General features: G+C 38.6%; 1 protein-coding gene across 1 annotated transcript in view; it reads right to left on the reverse strand.

Moving 5' to 3' along the window:
• The window catches only part of SHPRH (SNF2 histone linker PHD RING helicase, E3 ubiquitin protein ligase), a 69,392-nt gene extending 69,074 nt beyond the window's left edge, over positions 1 to 318 (reverse strand). The window contains exon 1 of the mRNA XM_004673916.2: positions 192 to 318. The gene's annotated coding sequence lies outside the window, so the exon portion shown is untranslated. The remainder of the gene's footprint in view (positions 1 to 191) is intronic.
• Positions 319 to 9,538: the final 9,220 nt, after the last annotated feature.

The following is a 9,538-nucleotide window of genomic DNA, read 5'->3' on the forward strand; positions in this document are numbered from 1 at the left end:
GGGGTGCTGAGGCGACTCAAGGCCCGCTCATCCGGGGTGGGGAAGTGACGGAGAGACTCGCCGTGGACCCCTCTCCACCTCCCCGGGCTCCAGAACACACGAGCCCTCCCTCTTTAGGACCTCCGTCACCACCCAGAAACGTCTGTGGTACCAACCCCTGACCCTTGACCCACCATCACCCGAGAGCCCACCTAGAGGGTTTCTCCAAGCCTCCAGAGCCGCTCTGTCCCAAGGCCCGGGGTCCTTTAGTGGTGCCTCCGCAGATCCTGGGCAAGCATTCGCCACCCGCCGAACACCTCCCTGGGTGGCCACGCGCGCTTTACGCAGGTTTGAGTTGGGGTTCCCGCGGGGCCCTGAATCCACAGCCCTCAGCTGCGGGGTGCGCGCTGGAGCGTGAGGTCAAGGCGAACGCGCACGTCGGGACGCCCCGCCCTCTTTCTCCCGCAGTGGCTTCATGAGTCTCTTCTGCGCAAGTCCACACGGGTAAAGACAATGGAGGACTGCAGTTGGAATCTCGCGATAGCTTTGCCGCACAACCGTGGAGATTACGGGATTGGCTGGAACCTAAAGAGGAGGTGGGGCTCTACTCAGGTCTAGGTAGAGGCGGGGCTCTCGCTGAAGGGGCGGGGCTCTCCTTGAAGCGTGTGAGGAGTGAATTGTGACTTTATTGAAAAGTCTGACAAGAATTATGCAAACGCTTTTTTAGGGCTTTTGGAAAGCAGCCACTAATTAGGTACAGATGAAGTTGTCTCCCTCAAAAAAGTCTGTCAAAAGACTTTCCAGGGAAATGTAAGTAACTATGTTAGCGCGCGACCAAGGGACACCCAGTTGTTTTCCCGTTAACAAGTATTTTAAGATGAGAGAAAAACTTTTGAGTCATTGTGTTAAAGCTGACCTTCCAATATCCTAATCATTTTCCTTCTCTTCACTGAGAGGTAGCCTCTTTCTTATGCAGGTACGCTTATGCTTAACTACCTTTGAAATAACCAAAGACTTCGTAAGTCCAAAATCCAGTAAGTATCCTGCCCCCCTTCTGACACCCGCCCCCCCCACCCCCATTCTCCGCCCTTTCTATCCCCCCGCATCAGACCTGGTACGAAAGATTACAAACACATAGTAAGGATTCGGCATTGCGCTCTGGAGGGGCATTTTAAGCACGTCATCACCAAAAGTAAGTTCTTGCCTAAGAACATCTGTTGTAATTGCGTGAAAAGTTCAACATGACCCGTTCTTAGTACAGGACTTCATCAGACCTCTAAGACCTTCTGAAAGAAGCCGTTCATATAAACCAAGCCCGGTAAAACCCGATGTAGAAATACCTAGTGCAAGGCTTCCTTAGGCAAGGACCAAAAGTAGTGCTAATGGGAGCCATGGGTAAGCAGTCTTCATTGGCGAATTCATCAAGTGTCTTTGGTAGTGTATCACTTCTCACCTTTAGAGCAAAAAAAAGTGAGGCTTAGATTTTTGCCAAAATACACAATTGCACATCGTGTAAAGGATGGCAGAAATTGAATTTATTGCAAAGGTTTCAACTTGCATGCGGGAAACTTAAATCTATAGGAGCAGGGAGTCTCCCCGCCCCACACCCTCCAAACCCCTCAAGGGTTTCTTCCTGGTTAATGTTGATTTTATTTCGCTTTTTCCGCTGCTTGGTCTTCTCAATGTTCTTCATTAATTGGATGTAGGTAGCTCAGTCAGGGCAACATGAAGTTCACAGATGATGTGAGCACACTTGGTATTTAGGGAATGGCTAGTGTTTTCTTCTCATTCTGGAGAGAGCTATAAATTCTTCCAACTTATGTTGTTAAGGTTAGGTTTAATTTTCTTTAATGTAGCTGCATTAGCCAACTGCTGTTTGTTCCTGACTTAAGTGACTCCATTTTAGTTTTCGTTCTAGAGTTTGACTAAGTCCAGCTGATACCAGAGAGAAATATTTGAAGTGAAGTATTGCATTATTTTCTCTTAGCTCACCTCGATTGGGTTAATTAATCTCTATAGATATAATTTTTGTTATCTGTTAAACTACAGAGCCAGTTCAGTGAATAGAGATATAATTTTCACATTAGATATGGAATGCTATACAATATTATCAATAGCTACAATTAAACAATTTCTTTTGAATTTTCCAATAGTATGTTCCATACTATTGCAAGGAGCTCCTTATAGTTTTTTTTTGAAAAAATCTCTAATATTTTTCAATATAAAAATCGCCAGAACTAATTTCAGAAAACATGGTTCATTTCTATTCCTTAGCTTCTAGAAGCTTCCAGCTGTGAAAAACCTGTTTATTCCTGACAACACTGAATTTACGCCACTATTTAAGTCTAATAATCTAACAGCATTCCACAAGTGGGAGTCGAACGACTGAAATAAAATCAGTGAGTCACTAAGGTCTATCATAAAGTTCAGCTGCTGCTTCTTGAATATAGATGTGACAACAATCAGCTTACTTGCTTCCTGTGTGGTATCACTAGGCCAAAACTATAGATCCAGCTCCTTTCAGGGATTGTACCTTTATGTCAGCTGAATTCCTGACTCGGGAAATAAATGCTACACGATAGAAATAAGTATTAAGGTGGAGGACTGGCTGAGAGGAAGTTAATGAATTAATGCAAATTTAATTCCCATTTGGAGTGGAAACAGGATAACTAATGATTTATGTGAAAGACATATTTTATAAGGACCTTGTTGATTTTTCCGTTTGACTCTAAGAATAATAATATTTATTGGAATAATAACATTCCAAAAAAAAAAACAGATAAATTTATCATTTGTCCCAATTGAGTTCTACCAGAACATGAGAACTTAAAATTCCTCTTGATTCCACTCTCTAGGCTATTGCTTAATATTACTAAGGTAAGATGTTTATCAAATTAAAAAAAAAAAATAAGGTGATTAGGTTGGCGTGGGAAAAAAGAAGGCATATATATAGGCTTGTGTATATCAGCAATAAGCATCATTGAAGTCTAGCAGTGTTTTCTTTTCAATAGGGAACTCATTAATAAAATAGCTCGAGAAGTTTCTTCCATATTCCACTTCCCTCTTATGTGATCTCTGGAGGTAAAGTTGATGGCTATCCAATATGAATGAGGTTTGCTGAGGATAACTCATTATTATATTTCCTCTACTATCAACCAGTATTTGGACTGCTTTTCCTCCTCCTGGCATATTGACTGTATTAAGATCTATGTCACAATTCTTGAATGAATGACAATTCTAAAGCTACTATTAAAATGTGTGTAGTATTCACAGGGATGGGAGGAGGAAATATGGTCTTGGAAAATTGATGCTGACAGGAGTTGTCAGCAGTGATAAAGGAGGTGGTGCCAGGTCAAAAAATAGTCTGATATTATAGGGATTGGGCATGCTTTCCAGTAGCATGAGGGGGGCAGGTTAGGAGGCAGGAATAAGAGGTGACAGGAATATACAGTCTCATACCATTTTCAAAAGTCAATCGAAAATAGATCAAAGATTTAAATGTGAGACTGTAAAAACAGGGAGTGTAGACATAGACAATTTCTTGACATTAGGTATGAGCAACAATTTTAATGCCACCAAAAGCAGAGGCAACAAAAACAAAAATAGACAAGTGATATTGTATCAACCTAAACAATTTTTTTTTGCACAGCAAATACAAGAATGAATAAAGTCCCCTTGTGAAATGAGGGAGGGGGTACCTGCAAATCATACATATGACTGGGAGTTCATATCTAAAATATATATAAAGAACTCAAGCAACACTGTAGCAAAAACAGCCTGAATGGGAAGTCATTAATAGACACTTTCAAAAGAACACAAACAAGAGGCCAACATCACTCATCTTCAGGGAAATGCAAATCAAACCCACAATGAAATATTTTTTTTAGAATATCTTTTAGAATGACTTGTATAAAAAAGACAAAGAACACATGCTGGTGGCCACGTGGAGAAAATGAGCACTTTTAGTTGTTTGTGTGAATTAGTAGAGTCACTGTGGAAAACAGAAGGGAGGTTCCTCAAAAACTTAATAATAGAACTGCCATTTGGTGCCCCAACCCCATTTCTCAGTATATATCCAAAAGAAGGGAAATCAAAAGAAAATGAATAATGAAGTATTATTCAACCTTAAAACAGAAGACAGTCCTTCCATTTGCAACAATATGAATGAACCTTGAGACATTGCGCTAAGTAAATTAAGTCACACATTGAAGGGCAAATACATCATGGTATCACATGTGGAATCTAAGTTTGAGGTTTTTAAAGTAGAACATAGAGGGGTGTTTGTCAGGGATTAGGGAGTGATGAGATAATGGCAGATAGTCAAGTGAGCAAAAAGTTCAGTTGTGCAGAATGAATACTTTCTGGGGATCAAATTACAACATGGTGCCTATAGTTAATAATATTGTGCTGTGTACTTGAAATTTACTAAGCGAGTTCTAAGAACTAAGTGTTCTCACTACAAAAGTAATTATGAAATGATGGATTTGTTAGTTTCATTGTAGTAATCATCTCAAAATGTATATAGCTATTAAACCATGTTGTGCACCTTATGTGTGTGCATTTTCAGTTGTCAGTATTTCAATGAAACAGAAAAAAGTTATAATTGAGGGATTTTAAGAGTTTGCACTTCCCTCATCAAAAAATGATTCATTGTAATCAAATAGTATTATGTATTTCATTGCATTGTAAGCCTTTGAAAGGAATTATCTATGTGGAAGAAATTCTTAGCCAAGCAATGTGAAAATAGCCAGAATGCTTGCCAACCCCAAATGTTTTTGAGCAAGTGGGGGCTTTTCTACATTTTGTTTGATAAAGCTGTGGGAGATAATATTGTCCCTACTCTGCAGAAACCTATGAAGAAGCACTGTTGCTTTAATGCCTGTTTTCTCCTGTGCAAAATATTTGCTCAGTTTCTTTCCAGTTCAATATTATATGTTAAAATCAACCTGAAAGGCATAAATTTGTATCATTAAGGAGGATAATTCATAGTGGATTTGTTGGCAGGAGTGAAATATTTAATCAAGTATTTAAAATATATCTAAGTCATCAGTGGTTATTACTCTGATTACAAGAGACATCTCCTTATATAAAATAGAATATTTATGAGTATGCCTCCAGTCATTTTGAATACAGACATGCATTTAAACTCTGTTCAGATTTATTGAAGTTACTGTGCCCTAAAATACCAGATTTAATTAATATGTGTTTTCATCATTCTCTTCCTTTTTAATGGTGAATGTTTAAAGGAGTAGTAATGGAATATTTCTGTAAATGACTGCTGGCAAGACAATTGTCAAAAACTTCAAAATATTGAAATGAATGATAGAAAAGAAACCTATGTTTGTAGATGTAAATAAAAGTTGCTTTTAGATTCTTTGCACCATATGCTTTATCTTCTAGTTAGAGATAATTATAACTACGAGAAAGCAACAAAAATGTTTCATTGCTGTTTTCTCTATCTTTTGGGTCCCTCTGGAGTTTCAGAGGGTTTTTAAACCTACTATATTAAAGGTATCTGTAGCAAGTATCAAAATATCACTGCAAAGAGTTTCCTAATTAAGTCTTAATTTCTACTTATACTTTAATATCCTTCTGTTTCTTAGAGAGAGATGAGTGTCTTGCTACTGTGGAATCATGTCTCCCAGAAACATGATCATCACCCATTTTTAAAAAAGATTTATTTATTTATGCATACAAGAACTGGCATATAGGTCAGAGGTGCAGGGACCGTGAGAGGACTCCTCCAAGACAGAGTGGTGAGCAGAACAGGCAGATCTATTGAAATACACTGATGAGGGGAGTAGCAGATGAGACAGGAGAGGTCTGCTGTTCCACGTGGGTCACCTTCCTGGCTAGGGATTGAACTGATGCTGCAGTGGCTGCAGATAGCTTCATGGTGCTGTGCTTTAACCCACTGTGCCACCAGGGAGAGTCCATCACCCACATTTTGAAAGAAAATTTGGGGGCTTAGTTGAGACCAAAATATTATGGGAGATTTTGCTATGAGAGCAGTCTTTGAATGTGATTTTGTTTTGGTAACTTTTTTTTGTTGTTTTGGTAACTTTTTGTTTTTAAATTGAGGCTTAATTTGTATAAAACACTGTGCACTTTTAGAGGGTGAATTTTAAAATAACATTCAGAGGTCAAAATACATAAGGGTCATTTTTGTTCATAGTTGAATTCTTTGTACCTTGTTGTTAATATGAAGTCTACAAGGCTGATGTACCCTAGGCAGACACCAAGTGGGAAGGCCAACAAAGTGACTAATTTAAGGGATCCAGGAAATTTGCTTTTTATTCCTCCAAATCTCTAAGATATTCTCTAGTGTTGCTATTGTGCCAGAAAGTATATCATTAGATTTATTTACCAAAATAAATATTTACCAAAATAAATATGTAGGAGTCCTTTTTAAGATTACATATGATGAAATCTGTTGTGTGTCAAATACTTTACAAATGTGATTCCTAATTCATTAGGAATAAAAAGTTGAGGAGGTAGAGACCCTGTCAATTTTCTTACATTTAGTAAGGAAAGCTAGAACTCTGTTATAAAAAGTGCAATTAACTTTTGTGCATGCTGTGATGGAAGTACAAAATATCGAGAGGGTGCAACTTAGTTAAAGAGACATTCTGTTTACGGTGATGTTTAGAAATGACTTAATAGTTTAATTCTAAGTAAAAACTTTAATCAATAAGCAACTATAAATGCCCCCCCCCCCCCGCCAGAGACATTCTATGGGGCAAAGAGGGGAATAGGATCAAAACTAGGGTGGGAGGAGCACATAACACATGGGTGAGTTGGTGGTGGGAAGCTCAAAGGGATTACAACAGAGGATGAAGAAATGTGCAGAATGAAGAATGATGTAAAAACATGTATGTATGTATGTATATGTATAATATATGTATGTATATATGTGTGTGTATGTATATGATAGATATAGATATATCAGAATATTTGAGTATTGAAGGATTAGTGGGTATGTTTAAGGTAGTTAGGGAGACGAAGTATCCTGGGTATAGAGTTTCTTTTTTATTTATTGAAGTACCACTGGTTTACAGCCTTGTTAGTTTTGGAAATATAGGAGCTCCATTCTCGGGTGTAGTCACTATTGTGCACCTACCACTCAAGCATCCAAAGTCCTCTATCATAGTCCATTATGCTCTCTTCCCACCTATTTTTACCCTCCCTCTCTGGATATCTCAGGTCTATGGTTAACTTCAAAGGGGTGGCTTAAAAATGTGTCATTGGGGCTCTCCTTGGTGGTGCAATGGGTAAAAGCACTGCATTGTGAAGCTCTAAGAAGCCACTGAAGCACAAGTTCAATCTCCTGCCAAGGAGCTGACCCACGTGGCGTGGCAGACCTCTCCTGACCCACCCGCTGCTCCCCTCAGCAGTGTACTCTGTCAGTCTGCCTGTTCTGCTCCCCACTCTGTTTCTGGTGACTCTTCTCACCCACCACACCTCTGGCTTGTACCCCAGTTCTGTAAGCATAAATAAATAAATCTTAAAAAAAATGTGTCATTGTCTTCCCTTTGTTTGGTTTCTCTATATTCCATATATAAATGACACCATCTGGTACTTTTATTTCCTGGCTTATTTTGCTTAGCGTAATCCATTTCATTCCATTCATATTCCTGCAAATGGTATGCAGTTGTTTTGTTTGTTTGTTTTTTGATTACTGAGTAGTATTCCAACATGCATAACTTCTTGATGCACTCATCTTTTTGAGGGCAGTCAGGTTGTTTCCAAAACTAGTAAATAGTGCTGCAATATACACAGAAATGCAAGTTTACTTTTGAATTAGAGCTTTTGTATTCTTTGCAGAGATACTTAGAAGAGGAACTTTTGAGTTGTATGATAGATTTATTATTTTTAATTTTGAGAGACTTTCGTACTGCTTTCTGTAGAGACTGGACCAGTCTACGTTCCCACCAACATTGCAAGAGTGCCCATTTTTCTATTCATACTCAACAAGCGCTGGTCTTTTGGTATGGGCCATGGTAAAGAGTCTCTTACATGGAAAGCCTTGATATATGAAGTGGATTGGATTACTTGAAGAAACTGCAGACTGTTGAAAAAACATGAAGAGCATAAGTTAAATGTCAAGAGAAGGGCAGCAAGTGAAAATACCTCTCTAAAATACCTCTCTAAAATAATGGCCACTTATATTTACAATTTTGTTTTTGAAATACTAAAAAATTTAGACTGAAAACAATAGCATAAAAAATCTCTTTCAAATTTTGTGAGAACCAAAGCTTCTTGAATCTGCCTAAGCAGACATACTTTACTTCTTCCTGAAAAGATGAAATGTTCAGCCAGGGAATAATCATTTACTTTTTTTTTAAGATTTATTTATTCATACAGAACTGGGGTACAGGCTAGAGATGCGGAGGGTGAGAGGATTCACCAGGGACAGTGGGGTGCAGAGCATGCAGATCTATGAAATACACTGCTGAGGGGAGCAGCGGGCGGGTCAGGAGAGGTCTGCCTTGACATGTGGATCATCTCCGGGGGAGGCGGGGATAGAACTCATGTGGAAGTGGCTCAAGCTTCTTAATGCAGTGCTTTAACCCGCTGCGCCACCAGGGAGGGCCCAATAATTATTTACTTTTACTTACAATAACTGGAATAGACTCTGAAGCAACTAAAGGACTGGGATAGCTCTCTTGGGCAGTTAGAAAAGGAGGCTCTGTTTTATAAATTCTCTCTATGGTTGTCTCTTACATTTAATCAGCAAAAATTAAACAATTCTTATTTTGTAACAGACATATAGTGAATGGAAGACTAAATATAAAAGAACTAGATCAGGGTATAAGAATATGTACTTTGTCTTTAAAGTTATTCTGATATAAAAATATATAGTTTGCTAAAAAGATATTACAGATTTTACTAATCACCTATAATATGCAAAGTTACACATCTACAAATGTATCTTCAATATAATAGATCTCTTTACATGCATGATAGGCCAAATTTAATTTGGGACATGGACTTAGACTCAAAGCCTAAGCAATCACCTTATTTTATTTGGCCTCTTTCCTGAACTGGTTTAGTTATGCCCACTAATGGAGAAATGAGCATAATGAACAGGTCAAGAGAAATGACAATTTGTTAAACATATTCTCACCCCAAATCACAGTCCTAGCTGGGATTAGGATGAGGGTAGAGGTCTTTGAAGTAGATTCACACTTAGACGTTTTAAAATAAACTAGATTAAGTCTGAAAAATATGGAGTTAGTGTTCTAGTATCTAAAATGGCTAAAGAATTATATAATCTGGATACAATGGTGAAAGAATGATTCCATAGAAGGAAAAGGAACTTTAAATTGGAGAGATTTTGATGACCCAACTATTTCATCTTTAAAATTCAATGATCGGGCCCTCCGTGGTGGTGCAGCGGGTTAAGACGCAGCACTGCAAGTGAGCCACAGCCACTTCAGTGGAGTTGGATTCCTGACCCTGGAGGTATTCCACATGGCGTGGCAGACCTCTACTACTGACCCACTACTCCCCTCAGCAGTGTACTTTGTAATCTGCTTGTACTTTGTTCTGCTCCCCA

This window comes from Condylura cristata, unplaced genomic scaffold (assembly GCF_000260355.1).
Source record: "Condylura cristata isolate star-nosed mole 26May11 unplaced genomic scaffold, ConCri1.0 scaffold00001, whole genome shotgun sequence".
In the NCBI taxonomy this organism is placed as follows: Eukaryota; Metazoa; Chordata; class Mammalia; order Eulipotyphla; family Talpidae; genus Condylura; species Condylura cristata.